The sequence below is a fragment of the Pseudopipra pipra genome, chromosome 1 (assembly GCF_036250125.1).
Source record: "Pseudopipra pipra isolate bDixPip1 chromosome 1, bDixPip1.hap1, whole genome shotgun sequence".
Classification (NCBI taxonomy): domain Eukaryota; kingdom Metazoa; phylum Chordata; class Aves; order Passeriformes; family Pipridae; genus Pseudopipra; species Pseudopipra pipra.
This window is the reverse complement of record NC_087549.1, coordinates 93,585,299-93,606,845: the sequence shown is the minus strand read 5'-3', so window position 1 is coordinate 93,606,845 and position 21,547 is coordinate 93,585,299. Positions and strand designations below refer to the sequence as shown.

Genomic DNA, 21,547 nt, shown 5'->3' with positions numbered 1-21,547 from the left:
TTCATAGGAGAAATCAGTATTGAGACATATATATATATATCTGTACATGGTTTTTTACATCTTTTTATTGGCTTATAAGTCCCAAGTCCCAGAGACAAACTCACGAATTCACTTAATTTTCCTAATTTCGCATTTAAGTCTCCACATTAGCTATTAACGTGTAAACCCACATGGAGGGAGTTCCTATTTACTGCATAGCTGAGGAGGCACACAACTCTTTTTTTCTTTCACCATATGGCCAAAGTAGCTCACACACAAGCAATTTGTTCTGATTCAGCTGTTTCAGCAGGAAGGATTTGCAGAAGCAGGATTGGGAAATACACAGGATTCTCTTTCACTTCCGTGACAGGAGTTATATTTTTAATTAGCCCCTGTTAGTCTTCTGAGGGCAGCTTGTAAAAGTTGAATTCTATATCTCAAATTTGAGTCCCATTTGATAAGGCCATTTTTGAAGTGTTTTTAGGGACTAGTTCTGAAAGCATGTTTTTAGAAAAGTCAGTTCCTTGGCAGGTTCTGTTGAAGAAAAGTAAGAGTTTTGGAGTCTCTTTTCTTCCAGCAGACTTGACTTATATGAAGCTTATTGAAGATATAGGGAACAGGGGATGGTGGTCAATATGCTACTTCACTGAATTCTTCAGAGAACTAGCTGTTGGGAAGATACAGTATGTGCTCATTATTGTAAATACCTGGAGGCTCCAGGTTTGTACATTGGGAAGAAGTAAAAAAATGGACAGGAAAAATCTGTAGAATAATGCATTCATTGTTACTTTCTTACACAATAGCATCATTCAAATCAAAACAATCAGATTTACTTAAATCTGACAACCAAAAAAACCCACAACCAAACCCTGAAAAGGTCCATTTGAAAAAACATTATTTGATTTTAAAAAATTTAATTATATACATTGACTAAAATCTATAACCAAGATAAGAAACATTGAAAAAATGCAGAACATAAAACAACATTATTAATTTGCAGTGATACTCCAAGATTTTAAAATAACATCAGTTGAATGGACATGCTGTTGCATATGTTTAGGAAGGGGGAATACAACATCAAAAAGACCTGTAAAACATTTTGAGTTTGTAGTTTAACATCATATGTGGGATATATTTGACAATGCCTTAAAAATTCAACTCTAACACAGTATCCTGTCAGAAGCGCCTGTGAGAGAGCAACCCTTAAATGTAATTGGCCCTTCAGATTTCAGTTTAATATTTAAGCTGTTTCTAATTGTGTTCTGTGAAAACTTGGCATCCAGTTTATGGGCTTGGATGCAATTTTCATTTCAGTAAAAAAGAAAGAGGGGAGAAAAGAGACAAAAATTAAATCTGTTCTGTTCCTGGAATTCTTAAGTGGTAAACGAGGTAGAAGTTTCTATCTCTTTTCCCAAATTTGTCCAAGCATGATTTCTTACCCTAAACATAATGTAATATAATTCTGTGTAACACACTACACATACATGGATACAAAGCCAAGGACTAATCAAAGCACTCAACTTTGAACCTTCTGCAACAGTCTTCAAGAAAACCAAATTAGGAACTTGTTCATGAGGGAGATGTGTGTCTTAATGACTAGAAAAGGAGCTCTGCACACATTGCAGGAAATTGCATTAGCCTTCATCAACACCAGAAAATTAAAGTGAAAAGTCAGTCTCGGAAACAAACCCCGATGTGGGCTTTAAGACAGCTCCTGAACTGTTCTCAGTGGATATGCCCCATCCTGCATTTCACGCATCACCGACCCGCCCCAAGCAGTGCTGGCTTCCCTCACCCTTTCCTTAGCAGAGGTTGCAAGACACAGACAGGGTTTTGGGGCAATAAAATGCCTCTACCTATCCGCAGTGTGACAATAGGATTACAGGAAAAAAAAGCGGCAGAAACTTTGGATTTGTGATTGTTACAGCTGTAGCAGGCCCCACAGAGCTGGTGACTGCGGAAGAGAAGTGCTCCCTCCTGCCCTCTACTCTCCCAAGGCTGTAATGATCAGCGGAAACGCATCTTCTACCATCTACAGACCATCTTTTGCTTAGGAATAGCTGCAGCTTGAAAGACCCCAGTTAGAGGAACAGCCATCCATCTTATCCTGAAGCCAGGCAGTGAGACCATGGAGAGGAGCCCAGCAGAAAAGGAGCCTTCATTAGCACAGTCAAGGCAACACTAATCATTCAGCGAATCCTTCAAGACAGTAAAACTGGCATGCTTGGCTTCCAGAAGTTTGCCTAGACATCATACTTCTTCCCTAGGCTTCTATCAGAGATCCCAGAATAGCAAATAAAAAGATAGTCTTTAATATCGAGCATATGGGGCTGAGGAGGCACAGCCTGTAATCAAGGAGCATGGAAGGGTGGTTGTAATGGGGTGGAGGAGGAGAATGCAGGCATTTTCCCGCTAGATGTCTGTGCTGATTTTGCTGATTGCAGGAATAGTGGCCTTCAAGGCATTTAATAAAAAACGATTAAGGAAGAGACAGGACTGTGGCTATATTACTCATCCATTAACCGTCTGCACATGAGATGAGACATCCCTCCCCCGAAGCAATACAGCAATGGACTACAGTCTTTACATGGGTGCTCTGCTCTTTGGGTTGTTCAAGAGAATTGCACCTTAAAGATACAGTACAGCTGTTACTATTTTTATGGCTTTATCACAGTTTGTTTGGGCTTTGGTGCAAACTGCTTTGTTATGACAGAATTCTGTATTATGTCCACTTTAATGCTTATGCATGAGTATAAATATCACAGGAAATACCAGCTTGGTGGATGCTGCTTGCTCCTTACTCGACTGTTGTTAAACTTCAGGTTGAACCTTTCTGAGTACTTTACAATGAACTTATGACATGTATTACTGAGATGCACAGACTACAGTAGTAGCTGTGAGAGACAGTTTAGTTCTGGCCCAAGCACATTCACTGAGATGAGTGGAAGCTGATTTGTCCTAGGCCAAGCATAATCCAACATAATAAAAATTCTTTCAGTAAGTGACTGGCAAGTTGATTTATGGCAATTTCTGACAAATCTGCTCTAGTTTTAGGTGTAATCTATGTAGGCAGACACAAGCTGAAGTTTTTCAAGAGCATGCCTGATGTTCCCCATGGAACTTAAAAAGTCCAAGGTGGCAGTAGAGCGCTTGACTCCTGCTGACTTTATAAATTCCCATATTTGCCAGCTGTAACTTTAAAGTTCTCCCCTCTGATTCCTCGGAGGCATAAGTGACCAACTGTTACCAATGAATTTAGTTGGGAGCTAGAGAGAAACATAAAAATTAGTCTAGGTAGTTGCATACCTCAGTGAGAACTCAGAAGTGTGTTCTTGCCAGTTAGGATTTACCTTTGAGGGGTGTTAACATGATAACTTTCTTTCCCCTGGAGCATGTCCACAGGCACAGGGAGAGGGAAGTTAATAAAAACCCACCTGGTTTTCTTGTGGAAGCGTGACTTAAAAGCAATATTTTTAAAATAGTTAACATAACCACTGCTATTAATGGTTACTATTGTCGTCAGCTGTACATGACCATATTGACTATTTCATGATAGAAGAAAAAATGCTCAGTAGATGACAAGTTCTGTTTTGCAAAGGAGGGAAGAAGGAAGGGAAAAGAGACCATTAAAGACCGGGATGCTCCCGATGATAATGCTATACATCACCACAAAATCACTTGCAGGTGTACACCAGTGTTGCCACTCCTCCTAGCCCAATTTTTGTATGCAAGGTCATCCTCCTGGTGCTACCTTAGAAACTGGCCTTATTCTATAGAGGACATTGAATGATAACACTGCGAGTCAGCTGACTGCTGTGTCACAGAGCTGCTGCTTTCTACATTATCGCAACTGCCAGAGCTCTTACTGCTGCAGTTTTCTAGTCGCAGTGCGGCAAAGCAGACGCATAGAACCAGGCACAAAGCAGCATAGATTTTTTTTATTCTTGTCTTTCTCATGTGAGGGGAATATTCCTGGTGTTAGCGTAGGAACAGACACAGCCTGGATGTGTTGGCTTCAGCCTGGCAGCATTTTCAGCTGAGCAGGGACTGCTTGGAGCTCTGTACCCAGATTGCCTCTGAGGAAGAACGCCTGGTTTCCCACTTTGCGAACTAAAAGAGGGGGTTTTTTATGCTACGTTAATGTACCTGCAGCAATAGGACAAAGGAGATGGTACTTGTCTCAACTGGTACTTGTCAGTCTGTCCGACTGGGGCCTTTTGCGGGCATTCCATGGCCGAAGCTGTGCCAGCATCCCAGGGTCATATAGATGGGCAATGCAGATTGCTGCAATTTCTTACATCAGTTAGAGCAAAGCTTAAACAGGAATCTAGACTCTCTGACCTAAATCAGTCCCAGTCCTTCTGGATACAGGGCAGCAGTCGACTAGCGATGACACAACCAGCCATCAAGTGGAGAGTCTCTGGGATTGCAATCTGTATCAGTTGGAGTCTGAGAGAATGAAACCCTTTCGGGTATCCAGTCGCTGCCTGGGAGAACGAAACCCTTTCGGGTATCCAGTCTCTTCTCCTTCTAATACTACAATTACTACAACTACAGCTACTACTACTACTACTTCTGTTTTTCTTGCCTGTAAGAAGCTATTAATTGTGGTTGGTCTCTGACTGTACATTTGCGTGGATTAGTCTGTCTGTAACGCAGTCCTTATCTGCTTCTGCTGGAAATCGGGGCATGAAGTCAGCCTGCTTTAACAGTTGTTTCTTTCTGCGTGATGCTATGCAACTAGAATGGGTTACACTGACAACAAAGGAACAAGCACAAAGCACCACTTTCTTTGCTGGACTGTTACAGGAACATAACTCTTCTTCGATATGACACCCTGGTCTCTTCTCTTTGCTGGCTTTTTTTTCTTTTTAATTTAATTCATCTAATCGAAGAGCCTAGCAGACACCGTCGTGAATGTGGCTTTTAATGATTTGGAAAAGACAGCCTGTGGAGACTGCGATTCGAGACAGCAACACATTTAGGTTATTGCCAATTTTAAATACTTGGTTTGTGAAGCACAGCCCTAAGGGACGAGCTCAGTAACTGAGAAAGAGATTGTAGATAAAGAAATAAAAATGACAAGCGTAATGGAGGCTCTGCAAAAGAGATTGTCAGAGAATCAGTTCATGGATGGCAATTTCACCAGTCTGAATCTGAATAATTCATAGATTGAAATTACCCTGCTTTCACCTTTCCATTTAAACCGGCATGATCTGAATCTCTAATAAATTTTCAAGATAAAGTAAAATGCCAATTTGAATCTGAAGAGCTTTTAAAACCAGATGCTACACCCTGAATCTTTCGATACCTTTCACAATTATCCTGTGAGAACCGCACTTCATCACGAAGCACCATTACCAGTGAAAATTACTGTGATTACAATAGCAACAATAGAATACCATCAAATGATCTCTAATCTACCTAATTTACCAAGGCTGACTGTGTGCCCATTGTGTTTCACTACGTCTGGCATTGGATCAATATCACAGAGGAACAAAAATGCCTTAGTGCGTGCTTCCTTTTGGTACCTTTAACTTTGACAGCACAGGAGAAAATCTGCCTACTCTTAAATATTTTTAAAGCCTATCTATGTGCCTGCTGTAGGACCTGATTGATTCTCCGTGATTTTCTTTAGTTTTTGGATGTCAGATATCATTGTGTTACTAATTTGTTTATAATGTATACTCATGCACAAAGACTGCAGCAAGCGAGTGCCAGCAGAGAGACCCTGCACTGCTGCTGCAGTCGCAGAGCTCTCACAGGGGAAGCCAAAATGAGTTCGGTGCCTTATGTGAATAATTACTCCTGTCTGAGTTAGAAATGCTTTGTAGCATTACCGGTCTTGGTTGTACTACGTGAAAAATGTATGCAAAAGCCATGGTCAAGAAAAGCAATTGCGTGTAATACTAACAAGATTTTTCCCTCTATTCAGCAATTAGCATGTGGTTGTGAGAGACAGGCTGCAACTCCTTCTGTAGATGTGTGTGTGTGTATGTGTATGTAGGTACACATGCACATACATAAATGTAATGCTCTGTGAATATGTGCTGATCACTGAAAGTAACAACTTTTTCTGACAAGCCAGGCGCAGTGTTTTGCCACAATCTGCTCAGTTGTAACAAATCCCTGTTTTGAAGGTGTAAATTTCCTATAGGATGATGCATGACTTCTGGAACAGTAAGTACCATTTATGCAGTATGTTGGTGCCTATAGCTATGCTGCAGAATAGTATTTTAAGCATAGTTTGAGTGCTTGTAGCATATCTAGAATGGGGAGAAGTGAGAAATGTACAGAAGGCTAAAAACAGGCATTCTTCATGGAGGCGATTGTATCTGCTGTTTGTATGTGTGTGAGTTGCACACTTCAGGCTTGTTTTTCATTTTATAATCAGATTTACTCTGCCTTCAGGGAATATTTTCTAAGAGAGGAAGGTAAGCAATATTTCTTCTTACTTATATGACTGTTTTGTTAAGAGAAATGTATGTTTATAGCACAGTTATATAACACAGCACAATCTCATGACATCTGTTTCAGTATTTGTTCACGTTAAAACTGGGCAAGAAAGCATATTTAAAATATAGCCTTTTATTGAATATACACTTGCAGAAATGCTACACAAAAAAAAGAATTTACAGATTGTGTTTGCATTGAGATTTGACTCTTTACTGTTATTAAATAAGAGCCTACTCTACCTAAATAGTAATGGTTTTGAAACCTTTCGATTTTAGATATCTTGTCTTATCAAAACACAATTTACTGTACTTCTGAATTTCCTGTATATGAGTGGAGACTGTTTTCTAGAAGTAGAAGAGGCAGAAGGTTTTACTGCTTGATCTGTGATAACAAAGGAATTTGAAAGGGCACAATATATGATTATACAAAAAACTCAAATTCTAAATAATTTGGTAATGTGATTTAGCGAACTGCTCTTCTTAGACAACACACTCTCAAGTTGCTACACTACCTGGAAATAATTAGTCCATTCAGTGCTATATTTATATTCTTCATTTTCACGTGGTATTCAAAACTTAACAAAGAAAAATCCTTGGGCAGAGCAAAGACTGAAACTTAGGTAAAAGTAGAAAACCTACATTATGTTACTGTGGTAATAAAATCAAGAGATTCAGACTGAACTTTGGGGAAGCGAACTAAGTGTTTTGGTTTAACTATTTTATGATGAGCTTTTTATGTTTTTTTGTACAGAAATATAACATACTGATATAACTACTATACTGCAAGGATCATGCAAACAGCAATGTGAATTGCAAAATACCATACAAATACCTGGTAGCATTCATGTTGTTATTATTGTTACTGCCACAATCTTCCAGTATCATATGCTGCTTTGAAATCATGATCTGTTAGCTAGTTTGACTGCATGGAGTCTTTACAATCCTAATTTTTTTATCAGTCTCATCTGCTGTGACAGTCTTTAGAGAGCAGCTGGCCATGGGGTGCAAGATGTCCTCATTAACAACTGCAGAGCAGAGCTAAGAGAGAGTTTACACACTGTTCATGGCTTCCTGTAAGAGCCTGATCCGAATCGTTCTGTGGATTCATGCTGGAGTCTTCCAACTTTGTGTTTCTGTTATTGAACTTTTGACATGCCACTAGCTTTCTCACACTCCTCCATGCTGGCCTCTCATTCCAAAATATGCAGTGCTTGTCAGGCCTAATGCTGTTTGTCGGTGCAAGCTCCTGCAGTAGTTGCCAGAGTCTGTTAAAACAGTGCACTCAGGAGCTGGGGGTATCTGTGAGACTTAAAAAGTACTCTGAAAAAGTTTGAGAACCTTAGGAACTGAACTCTGTCTTTTGGGCTGGTGCGTGTTTCAAAGGCAGCAGGATTGCAGTCTGCCAGCAGGATACATTGCACGTGCAAATGGGAAAACAATCATTAAAACCTTTTCAGACATAGGATCATGAAGTGAAAATTAGCAATATTGTCTCACAAAATGTGTTAAAATATAGTCAACTGTATCATCCATGTATTTTTTCATGTGGCTATAGCCAATCAGGTAGCTACAGCTGAAGTGTGTAGGATGTACAATTGTATGCATCAAAATAAATGGGAGACTGTGCAATATCAAACTTCTAATATAAAGCCACTAATTTCAGCAATAGTGATTCAACAGTTATTACACATCATATCAAAGATTGATTAGTCTGATTTTGTGCTTATGTTTTTCACTGTGTTACACTTGCTTGTCTGAAAATGAATTTGCAATGGCAAAGTAAGGGCAAAGCCACTTCTTTACATGAGTTCCCAGTTAAACACAGATATCCACTTGAGTAAAATTCCCTCTATGCCTTTGGTGGACCCTCATCTGCAGCTAGGCAGTGACCAGGATGAAGCCACACATGTGAAAAACATGCTGGAGCCCATTTTACTACCATTGAATTTAATAACAAGTCTCCCTGTGCCATCAACATAAAAGATGGATTAATTAATTTCCTTCCATTACATTCTTCCTGTGAAAGTTGTTGCTGGTTTTTTGGTTGTTTTTTTTTTTTCCTCTTGATTACTATAGTCATTTGTAGTTGACACAATGTTGAACAGAAGATCTTTCCTGTTCACTAGTACACACAACCTGAGCTAAACATACACTGAAATCAGCATCTCAGGATAGGTTTATTTGACAATTGAAGGGACCTTCTTTCCTGTAGTTTTGTTGATAATATTTGTGCTCACTCGCTTGCCAATTCTGTATTATCACCTGCTATAAAACACACCAGTTCTGATCGGTAATGGTTGTATCTATTTGGACAAGAGCCCTGAGGATAGGAGGGCCTGTTATGGGTTTTGTTGGTTTTTTCCACTGTACAATTGCTTTGAATTAATTGCAACTGCCTATGGAAATATGATCCCTTAAGAATGTAGAGAAATACATTATTGATGAGTATGTATAAGAATTACTAGATTCCTTTGCATTCTGGCTGCTATCAATTTCACACAATTATTCCCAAACAAAAATGTGAGGAGGAAAGTAAGAACAACATAAATTGAAAGGAAAAAAACATCATTTCCAAACAACTGTTTTGATGCAGAAAATTCAGAGCTAAACAGAAGAAAATCCAAGTGGGTTCATAGATACTATTAAAATACCAAATCAGCTCACTCCCTCTTTGATGCCATGTGATAACCCCAGGATGTGATAGAGGTAAACAATTTTGTCATGTCAGTTTATATTACATAGATAGGATCAAAACCCACCCTTGGCTTTAGAAGTATTTGAATTGCATTTCACAGCATCAGATCAGTTTCTTGATGGACTATAAACCTACATGTGCTCTGTGCTTTTAGCTGTGTAACATAACCAGAAGTTCTGAAAATCAAATGATTTCCGACTGACAAAAAGGGGAAAATGAAATCCTAAATGGGAATTGCAGCAGAGGCAATGGGTTTTCCAGGTCTCATGCCAGCAGAGATTCTTGCTGTGGGTTTTCCAGATCAGGTTAAACTCCTCATTGTGTTAGAATTTGTTCTAAAAAACACATAGTTAAAAACGAGTGGGAATTCAAAATATGGCCAAATTTGTACCTGAAAACATGTGCCTTTTTTTTTTCCCCTAACTGCATTCAACATTATTTCTGCCACAGGTCTTGTCTCAAAGTTTACTGAGAAACTGTGTCCAAAAGAATATTTTCAGTGTTATACCTCATTTGTAGGTAGTCATGCATATTGAAGCACACGCAATGAGTTGGCACTTGTGGGAAATGCAAAACTGGGAAATGTTGTTGAAATGGAATAAAAATAAATTGACAGACTGTGAGATTTCCACTCTACTGTTCACTTATACTCAACATTTCACAAGGTTGTGCAGAAGTGAACATGTGGTTAAATTATATGCAGTTACATAGTGAAATGCTCAATAGAAAAGCCTTTTTTTCTACTCACCTGTTTGTTTCTTTGCTTCCTATGTTCATTCAAAAACCATCTCCAGTGGGACAATAGCCATAGCAACTGGCCGCTCTTCTGTCCTGCATGTAAGTAAGTGACAGTAAGAAGTTTCACTGAGACAGCAAATGGATGAGATCCCACAACCTCTGCTCCTAAAGGCGATGTCCTTGTTGATGGGGCTAGGGGAGAGACAGGTACACAGAGGGGCTTTGAGAATGAGAAACTGACTGTATGCAATATACTTCTGACTCATGTATTAAAGAAGAAGTGGGAAAATGCCATTATTAAGTAATTAAAGAGGAGTAGGAACATCTTTAATTTCTATGTTTTCACAGGCGGCTCTTCTGCAAACTTGTCATATTTATACCTAGCATGAGTATTACGTGGTGAAATTCCAAGTCACCCAAAAAAGTTAACCTGTTAATCAATATTGAGACTGCAGAAAAAGAGTCCATAACCCAATAGACTACACTAATGGTTACTCATATACATATACACAGTCCTAGCACAGGTGTTCAGATATAGCTTTAAGGCATTTTAATTTGCATGTAAATGTAGCTACCTATGCTACTGCACCTGTAATATCTGTAAGGTGACCATATATTTCACATTAGCTTAAGCAGCTACATCCCGTTTAAATTGACCTTTTTGATAATGGCATTTTATGCACAGAAGTAGTGTAAATTGTCACCACTCCTTTTCTAAAAAGGTACTATTTTCTTCAAAGCTTGTCTCTACTAAACCTACAATCTATCTTTTCATGAGGGGCAGTCTCTGGTGAGCTGATGGGCTTGATCTGGTTATGAATTTCTTGCAGTTTCTCGTTTTTATGTTCTGTGTTTGTTTTATTATATTTAGGAGTTGGAATGCATCTTTTCCTCTGCCACAGAACTCGATGCTAAGTAATTACTTAAGGACTCACACTTCATCTTCTGAATGCCCAACAGTATGTGTGACTTGCTGAGCTCTCCCAGCAGGATCTGGAGTCCATGGGAGCATGTGCAGGAAAAAAAACCCACACATAAAAAAACTCCAAAAACTTTCTTGCTTCTGATTGTCTGCCTCAACTTAGACAATATTTGTGACCTTAATCTCTGGGTCTTTATTTTGTTTTTGTAATAAGTATCTCCAGACACAATACTCTCACCTTACAGGGCACTATGAAATTTATTTCATTAACAAATGTGAGTCAAATAATGAATAAGTAACTGTTAGGGGGAAAGTAGTGCTCCTATCATTAGTTCTGTGTGTAGTAAATTAGGAGGAGGTTTTGCAAGAAGACAAAAAGGCTGAATTGCTGCTCATTGAGAATTTTTCTGGAGCACAGAGCTCATGCTCTTTAAGATTAATCTGTTTGGCATATATATATATATACATAACTTGGGTGAATTTTGATCACTGGCTAATACACAGAGGTTATAAAATTGACTAGCTAAAAGAATTTTAAGTTTCAGTGGTACTTTGTGGATGTTAAAGGCAAAAAATAAAATATAGCTGTCAAGGGGCATCATAGGCATGTGAAAAGATGTGATACCAAACCATAATTTTTTTGGGGTTATTTATAAAGCATTAAAATGCTGTCTTTATTTAGTACTGAAAAATTCCCTACGTTCTGTTTTGAATTTGGAGAGATCCTTTCATCTTCAACTACAGCAGTAGCAGTAGAGACTCTTGTCAGGTACATATTTCTACACAGGTAAGTTTATATTTTTTGTAGGTAAGTAGTCTACTTTCTTCCACAATTTCTGTGCATTCATAAAAACACAGTGGAAAATATTTACATTAGTATATATTTAGCCACAATACCCATCAAGAAAAAGCAATTTTATTGGCAAAGCACTGTATGAAGCGAAAAAAAAAGGTCTATACTTTGCAGTTGATTTTTGTCTGAAGGAAGAATGTTCAATAAATGTTTGAGAAAACAATGTGCCATTTTCAGATATTTAGAGAAGATAATTTTCAGAAAACACATAAAAAATAAAGCTATAAACTACAGCTGAAAGATTCACATCATGAGGGCAACCCATTTTTTGAACAACCTTATTGTAAGTCTCTTACCTACTTTTATAAAAAATTAATTGATGATTGCATTTAAAAGAGAGTGTAACTCCCGTTCTCTCCAGGAAAAATAACTGTGATTTCAGGCTCTGATTAGGTGTTAGAAAAATGAAAGATTTTAGTATTATTATTATTAGTAGTAGTAATAATAATAAAAATTATAAACAACAACCTAGCCAATCATTCTTGCAACATTCATAGATTTACATGTAGCAGAAAGTAATCTAGTTCATGTGCAAGTTTTGAACAGCTTTCTAGTTGCCAGCACCAGTTTTTAAAACTTCTTGTGTCTTCTACAAGGATTTAAGAACTTTTCAGGCCCAGGTTGGAATGACTTCTAGAAATGAGGTAGCCAGTATTCTGTATATTTATCTGCGGTCACTTAAGTACAGTGCAAACATCCTTCATGCTCATGTAAAAACTTATCATATAAACAGGGAAGTTTCTGGATTTTCATTTAAACAACTCACAATAAGTTGTGAGTTGTGAGTTTTCATTACCCACCAACATAACACTGAATTTTAAGGGACAGATTTCAAACAGGAAAATCTAGAAAGTAAACTAATGTTTATTTATGAATATCAGAAGAGGGAAACTTATTGCTTTAGACAGACATACAATTTACATCATAAGAATCTGTGGATATTCCTATTATGTGCATTTGGTTTTCTAATTATTGTAACTGTAAAGGTCGGACTGGTTTGTTTGTTTGTTTTTTTTTAAAAAAGTGATCATGAATTGCATCAGAGCCGTGAGATTATTTAAATTCCTTCACAATCCAGGTTGAGTCAATATTGCTGTATCTGCATGAGAAAACTATTTAAATGAGTGAGCTGAAGTTAGATGAAGGCACATGGTGGCTTTTGCTAATTAGGAATGTAATTGTCATTGACTTAGTTATTTTAGAGGTGCCTGTCAGAAGTTTTCTTAATTGTATATTTACTGTTTTCCTCTATCTTTAAAGATCTATTGGCACTTGTAAAGTAGTTTTATTTAATATTCTTCCTTATTCCCAAACAGTTTTATTCAGTTTTCTGATAATTAATCTATATAAGCACTAGAGAGAGTATTGAAACTGTACTTAATAGCTTCCCAAATATTAAATTTTTCTGCTGGATTAAAATGTAGTCCATTGGGAAAACTTAATTCAAAATCAACACATCCAAATGGCAGAGGCAGAAATTCATATTAGTCTGACACAAAGATAAATCAGAAATCACAAGTTAGTGCCTCTTTTCCATGATATTTCCAGTTTTGATGATCGCAAGAGCCCTTGCTTTCAACTACCTGACCTCCACTGAGCACTGATCACACCCAACATGCTGAAGTTTCTTCCCATATTGTGATTGCATTTTCATTGTGCACAGACTTCAGAAACACACAATAACCTGGCACTTACAGTTCCTTTCCTTTGTTTCTCCTCCTTGGATATCGAATATTTACAATTGATAGTAAAACTTTAGCAAGTCCCACCTGCTATTTGGGTACTATTGGGATGGGCAGACCAAACATCACAAGGGAAAAACACATTCCTCTGTTCAACAAACAAGGCACTATGTCCTCCCAAGAGCTATATATGAGGAGAAATAACAATTCCTCGTCAGAAACCTGCCCTTCTAAACCAGTCCATAACACTATTAAAAAACTCATTTATACTCTGCAAGCAGAAGTGAAAAAGTAAAGTTCAAAAAAAAGTGACAATTGGCAGCCACCTCATAGCATCATGGCTAGTACCTGAGAGTCAACTTCAGGTGTAAAGAAATCGAAATTGCTCTCTTAATGATGTGAGCTCCTTTTATTCTTAAAAGCTTACTAGGGCATTCAGGATTGTAGATTCGGTTAGCTGTTGGTGGCAAAAGCTACTGAATACAGTAGCTACTAACTGCAAATAGGAAGAGAAAAACCATTTTCATACAAAGGTGAATTAAAGTGAACTGAAAACTGAGTTATGTTTTGATATACTTTCATAACATTTGTTAGGTAAGTACTGACTATAAGCTAACAGCTACACATACTGTAGTTGATAATCCAGTTTCTTCCATAGTAAATCTTTTGCGAGTGGGCTTACAGAGAACACAGATTATAAATAATTCAGGATAAAAATATATTTATGATTATATACGTATGTGCACACATACACTTGAAAATTAGAATATTTAACACGTCTTTACGCATATGCAATCATTTATTTTTATTTTCAATGATATTCTGTCACTTATTTATATTTTGACACTGATAGGGAAATACTACTATTTTGCCTTTGCAACATTTTGTTTTTCTTTCTGCTGCTTGGCTTTACTGATAAGAGAATATAGATTAGGTTTTAAATAACTGTAATTTTTCAGATGGCATAGTGGTATACCACAGATCTGAATTTCAAGAGCCACTGTAGTGTTGAGTGAACCATATTTGTTAGCTATTAATAGTGAGGCTATAACAGGCATCAGAAGCTGCACAAGAAAACCTTAAGTCCTTTCATGTTGGGTCTCTAGACTAAAACCCTGACCTCAATCTCAGCAAATTCTTTCTGTGTTAGTGGAAATTAGCTTCATAATATTTTCCTTGTTTCCTTTGGACACTCTTCCTGAATTTGAACTTATTCTTCTAACTCACATATGTTTGATTTATGTTTGTTTGTTTCTTTCTGATACTGAGATTCCATCTTACCCTGGTGATCATGAGGGTTTCTTTCTTTTTCCTAGTACTGATTTAGACTAACAGTGAATAGTCATCCGAGGGAGCCAAATGTGGCTAGACTGGCATAAATAAATAGGCGGACTTTACTTTCCAGCTGTCTCATTGTTGTCCACATGGTGATAATACTGCTGTCTACAACTTTAAAGAAAATGAGGCAAAATAAAAGTAGCAGAAAGATAAACTAGAAACCCCAATAAGAATAAAATGTGACAAATTGCATCTTTACATTAAAAAGAATTGACTTCCAACCACTGAAGTACAAGTGATACCTATTTATCAAGTTAAGTTGTTTTCATGCTGCAAAACACAAGCTTAATTACAGAGGCCATTTACATATGGATGGTACTTGTTTAAGCACTATTTTTAACACTGTATGCATAAATAAGATTTAATTTCAACTTTGGGGTTTTTTTTTATCTTTGCTTTCAGAAAATAGGCAAACATAATGATGGAAACAATCTCCTGGATGATCAAAATGCAGTCCTTTACCTACTCAGGGAACTATGCTTGTGACATTTTCCATGAACTTAACAATTTGCATCATTAAATTGCTTGAGCTGTTATTTTTTTTGTCCCCACCACTTGTATTAAAAAACAACTCTAGAACCTCACCACTTTTATGGTCAGAAATCTTCTAGATTCCAGACTAAATTTATTCATGGACAAATTACACCCATTTGTTCTTGTGCCAACATTATCTGCTAGAATAAATAGTTCTTTTCCTTGCCTACTGTTTACCACTCTATTGTGTTTCTAGAGAATAATTATTTCCTGTATCAGCTTTTGTTTCTACTAGACTAAACAAGGAAAAACTTTTCAGCCTGGCTCTTAAAATGGCTCCTCTTTGGTAATCTCTATAGCTCTTCCACTATTTCACCTTTCACAAATGTGATGAAAAAAATCTGTGTGAGATCTCTTAGGTGCTTTAAGCAGTGAAAGAGATTTTTTCCTTTTCTCTGCTAAGAAATAGTTTAATTGGTTCATACTTGGATGGTGTTTGCTTTTTCATGGTTCTATCCCACTGGTAACTAACAACCTTGCAGTCTGTTAATATGCATACCCTGATCTATCTCCTGTGTTATTTACAACTGATATTCTCCTAGTTTACAGCAGATTTTTAATTAATCCTCGAGTGCGTGTCTCCACTGCCAACACTATGCGCTTAAAAGTGATTTTAGTGATATGTATTTTCAATGTGCTTTTTCCAAGGCTGACACATGTTTTGGACAAATAGATGCCAAAGATAACAGAAAAATGAAAAAGAATAATGTAAGGAGGTACTCAGCACACTGACAGCACCAGGCATGACATATTAGGGAGAAGTTTTCACAAGTGCTTCAGTGTAATATGATAGAACATAAAGGTTTGAGTGTGGTACATTGCACACAATACTTTAGGAAATTCTCTTTTGGCCTTGTATACTCACAGTTACTTAAATATTGCATTTCAAAACAATTAGGATTATTACATCAATACTTTTAGAATGGTTCACGGTAAAAAAGCTTTGCTACTGCCTAGTTGTAAAGGTTCCATTTAAGGGCCATACATTTTGGAGTGAAGACCATATAACTCTTATGTTTTAAAAGACATGGGCATTCTCACGAGCATGCTGATGATTTTGGACTGCAAGGTCAAACAGGTAGGAATTTGAGAACTTTGAATCTTTAAGAAAATAATTGACATTTCCTCATTTTGATGTGGAAGCCAGCAATTTATAAAATAACTTCAGCTGTACAAGTATAGATAGCAGAAGACTAGTGAATTCCCACACTCAGTATCTTTGCCCTTTAGTCGAAAGATAAACTAGATTTTTGAAGGATTTTTTTAGAGGGAGAAAGATTATTTTAAAATCATGTGATAGATTTTTTTTTTTTTATTTTGCATAAGGGTGCTGGATTGAGAAAATGTATTCATAAGAGTTATCTCCAAGGGCATGCAGCTTTAGAAAACTCTTGAAAAACCTTTTTTGTCGGTTTTAAATTTGATGGGAATCTGCTTATTGGGAAGGGAATCTGTATCTGCTCAGGATTATTTTATTAAGTTATTAAAAGGTAGTTTTACTTAATGTGCCCTCCTTGGCTATTGCTATATAATACTTCTTTGATGTTGAAATGGTAAGTGAACATATTAGCTTTTTGGTGCAGTAATGTTTAATATGTTGTATTTTGTTTAGGGCATCCCTGTGGTGCTGGTAGCTGTGCGTGAACGACTAGTATATAAAGCTGGGAAGCTCTGAACGTCTTTCAGTGGTAATATAATGATTTTCACCAAAGGAGGAAGAAGTCTTGATATATTTTTATTCTGTTAACCTGAGTTTGGAGGGTGTTGATTTCGTAAATCACAAGGCCCATCAGCAATTTTGTTGATGACATCAAGCTGTGTGGCGCAGTCAACATGCTGGAGGGAAGGGATGCCATCCAGAGGGACCTCGACAGGCCTGAGAGGTGGGCCCATGAGAACCTCAAGAAGTTCAACAAGGCCAAGTGCAGGGTTCTGTAGTCCTGCACCTGGACTGGGGCAATCCGAAGCATAAATACAGGCTGGACAGAGAATGGATTGAGAGCAGCTCTGACAAGAAGGACTTGGGGTTTGTGATGGATGAGAGGCTAGACATGAGCCAGCAATGTGCACTTGCAGCACAGAAAGCCAAGTGTATCCTAGGCCACATCTAAAGTAGTGTGGACAGCAGGTTGAGGAAGGTGATTCTGACCCTCTACTCTGCTCTGGTGAGACTCCACCTGGAGTACTGCATCTAGGTCTGGGGTCCTTGGCACAGGAAAGACCTGTTGGAGTGAGTTCAGAGGAGGGCCACCAAGATGATTAGAAGGATGGATCACCTCTCCTATGAGGAAAGGCAGAAGGAGTTGGGATTGTTCAGCCTGGAAAAGAGAAGGCTTCGGGGTGAACTAATGATGGCCTTCCACTACATGAAGGGAGCCTACAAGAAAGATGGGAGAGAGACTATTTATAAGAGCAGGTAGCAACAGAACAAGGGGGAATTACTTCAAACTCAGCAAAAGTAGGCTTATATTAGGTATTAGGAAGAAATTCTTTCCTGTGAACCCTCACTGGAACAGGTTGTCCAGAGAAGCTGTGGATGCCCCACCCCTGTAAGAGTTCAAGGCAAGGTTGAATGAGTCTTTGAGCAATTTGGTCTAGCAAAAGGTGCCTCTGCCCATGGCAGGGGGGTTAGAACTAGATGATCTTCAAGGACCCTTTCAAACCAAAGCATTGTATGATTCTATGATGTGATTAAGTAAATCTATCATATGCAAGTAGTGGCTTCAAAAAGTAAATTAGTTACTATGTCTGTCAGAAGACTTTATTTTTCTTTACTCATAATTCACTATATTTTTAGAAATATTTGAGACCTGTCCAGGCATCAGAAACTTGCAGGCATTTACTGCAGCAGGTTGCAACCAAATGATCATTCTGACTTGACAAGATAGGTTTTAAAGCAGTTCTTTTCCTTAATATGCCTCTTTCTTTTTTGCTAGTTGTAGTTAGTATTTGTCAAATTAGGACAAAGATTTGTCATTAGTCTTTTTTCTTTAGACAATGATACACTTACTCTGTTGATAAGGGAAAGGGATTTGAAAAGTGCCTGACAAAGAGAAACGTCACAGAAAGTAAAACATGTAGTATATGGTAATATTATCCTACTGATTTTAATCTGATAGAGGTGTTAGGCTAATTAAGAAAGAATTAAACTACACATGACAGATACCGGTCACATTGTTTAATATACTGCTGGAGAATACACAGAACCATAGGGGCGATGAAAGCATTGCAAGAGCATACACAGAAGAGAAATAAAATACAATTGCTGCATGCAAGTATAGTGGGTTTTGCAAGTAAACATGGTATACTTGTTTGACAGGAGGTTCTTTTGACAAGTATAATTTTGTCATTAATACAGATTCTATATAGAAAAATATTTGTTAAGTGATTTTAAATGGTTTGGGGGTGGGGGAGACAGTGAAGAGCAGGGAATAACCCTTCAGTAGTTATTTACATGGGAAATGTTTGTATTATTCTCTTAATAGAAAATAATAGTTTTTCCTCTTCTGCAGTACCTTCTGGTGCCATTTTAAAATTAAAATAAATTATATTTCTCCAAGACGGAAAAATTTATGTTTCTCTGAGAAACTGGCCTCATCAATAAGTTCATAGAAAACATTATTTGGTTGTTTGGCACCTATATGGAGAAGCATCCAGAAATTATTATCTATGTAAAACAGAGGGTTTTCTCCTCAGTTATTTTCTCTCTTTTTCTTGTATTGGCTTTGTTTCCATTAGATTTCTTGGAGCTCTGATTCAGAGCAAAATAGATTTGCTGTTTCCTGAAAGAAGATTTATTAGCGTGGAGACGGTATGGTAAGATCAGTGAGATAATCTGTTTTAAGAGAAGAGGGTTAAGGTGGATATACAAGAGAAGGGTATGATAATTTTCAATTTCACACTGTAAGGAGTACCATGTTGATTTCAGAGCAAAAGTGGAAAAAAATTCACTCTGGGAATTAGGGGCTGTGCATCAGCATGGATGCTGCTGTGCATATCGGCTAATGCAGGGACATGGCAGCTGATGGGACAGACAGACCCTTGTGCCTTGCTCCTGCACTGACTTCTGCTTCCCCTTCAGTTTGAGATGGGGGTCATTTAAAATAATACAGTCTACAATATAAGACCTTTGGCAACTTGTTCCTTCTTCAAAGTAGTTTAATACTGAGGCAACTCTATAGCTGGGGAGGATTTTTCTGTCTTTCGCCTAACTCCTTAAAATCAGGTGTTTCAGGGCATATCTTATGTACATTACTAGAGTGTTGTATGCAATTCATTTTTGTGGTTTAGGAGAAGGCAGTATGTGTATTGTGCACAGCACATGTAAGTGACTATTGAAATGATACTGCAAGTCACAAATATACTCCCAGTTTCATTACCCACACATTACCCCACATTTCCCACCCACACATTTCACCCACAGAACTATAATAAGCAGGGCTGATTTAGGAGGCTCTTTGGGATTTTAGCACAGCAAGTAGTCCCTAATGGAGCTGGGAAGTGAAGGAAACTGTACCAGCTGGGAGCCAAATAGCAGTAATGCAGAACCTATGGGGAGATGATGCAGCTCATGAAGGTTTATAATACCATAGGTTACTGTAATTATTAAAGAAGCAGGAAACAAATAATAAACTCCCCCCTTATAAGCACTTTATATAAGAGAGATGCAAAATGGTAGAGTTGAAAGGGAGATAAGGCTGTTCACAATCTGCACTCAAGCTGGATGTGGGTTACTCCCTTTCAGGTGTGTGGTCTAAGCTTCAGGTGATGGGAGTGGTTCCATGTTTTTTGAAGTTTTACTTTTTCTTCTTTTTTTCATCTTCCTCCTGGCATATCGCTCTGCTTTCCCATGAGTGGTGTCACTAGCAAGAAAATAACCAGATGTCTCAGCCGGGCTGTTTCCATTTTTCTACCGCAGTATATACTTACCCTCAGCCACCATGCTTGCTTTCTGCAGGTTTTCCTCTCTGCCTGAGCCTCACCTGAATAGTCTGTTCATTTTAAAAACACCATCAAAAACAAGAGAGAAGAAAAAACTTACCCTCACAAATCTCTTGCAAGTTCACCTCCAAATTTGAATCTGGTCTTTCTTTTTTCCAACCCTGTGACTTTATTTTCAAATTTGTTGAGCCTTTGCAGGCTTTGTGTCACTTGCAGAGTCCTCGAAAGTGGATTACCATAAATTAAGAATAAACTCTTAGAGGCTTTGAGAGTGACCATCCAGATTGAAAGTCCTTTTAACAAACTTACTCAGTTTAATGATAAAAAAATAATTTTCCAAACCACTCTGCCTTTAATAACAACACACGGAAAAATGAGGTACCCTGACAAAATGAAAGTAGCAAATCAACTTAGTACTGAAAAGTATAAAATGTTAACGAAAAGGGTACTTTTTAAGTAATGTGTATGAGTGCTATACACATGAATATTGAATATATATTCCCTTAAAATAATCTAGTAAGGAAATAAAATATCCATTTGCATTTTTCTTTTGCGCATAGGTTTATTAAGATAATATATGTATCTTTTTATATGCTGAGCCATTGCTTTGTCTCTGTCTCAGCCTGTCCAAGGTGTATGAATATTGACTAATGTACAACCCATAGTGTATTATTGCTTACTTGAAGCATGACCTTGTTTTTTTTTCTTAATTATATTTTTCCTTTGTAGGAAAGCAAGTTTACTCATTCTGAATCGTGCCAAACCGCATAATTTGGAAAGGAATATTGTGGCTCTACTTGGAAAGTACTAATTGGGCTTCAGCCATCACTGGGAAAGCTGTATAGTCTTTTATTATTTTAACTGGCCAAATGCCCTTTGTTACCACATTAACAGTCTCCCTATGGTGCCTGTAACTTTGATATTATTTTCACTTTCATGCTAAATTTGACCAGATGAAAGACACAAACCCTCCAATTTTGAAATAAAAAAAATAGCATGTTTTGTTAATCCTGTATTTCAGAGGGAAAGTCTGCGAAAATGATAACCTTTGTCTGTTGGCCAAAGTTTTTGTTCAGTAAACCCATCCTGCCAGCTGTTCCCATTGGCAAGAGGAAAGATAATATTTTGGTATCTTTAATTTCTCCATTTTAGAGCACAAGTTTTGCTTGTGCCATTGTTTAAATCATGCATGTTAACATTGGTTAACATTGGTTAAAAAGACCTCAGTTTGAATGGTATCACTGCAATGTTGCAATAAAGCTGGTTTAGACTATTACATACAGCTTAAGTCACTTACTGCCTGTGGACTATTGCAGGTGCTCTGGACTGTGCTGCTGAAGAAGTGCTTTCAAAGTCCTAAGGAAGACACTGAAGTAGATATATAGGCACATTTTAATGCGATGTCACCAG

General features: G+C 37.6%; 1 long non-coding RNA gene across 1 annotated transcript; it reads left to right on the top strand.

The window, feature by feature from the left end:
* Positions 1–3,787: 3,787 nt before the first annotated feature.
* LOC135419389 (uncharacterized) lies at positions 3,788–21,258 on the top strand. The gene is made up of 2 exons (XR_010432967.1): positions 3,788–20,113; positions 20,867–21,258. It is a non-coding gene; the product is annotated as an uncharacterized LOC135419389 (long non-coding RNA).
* Positions 21,259–21,547: the final 289 nt, after the last annotated feature.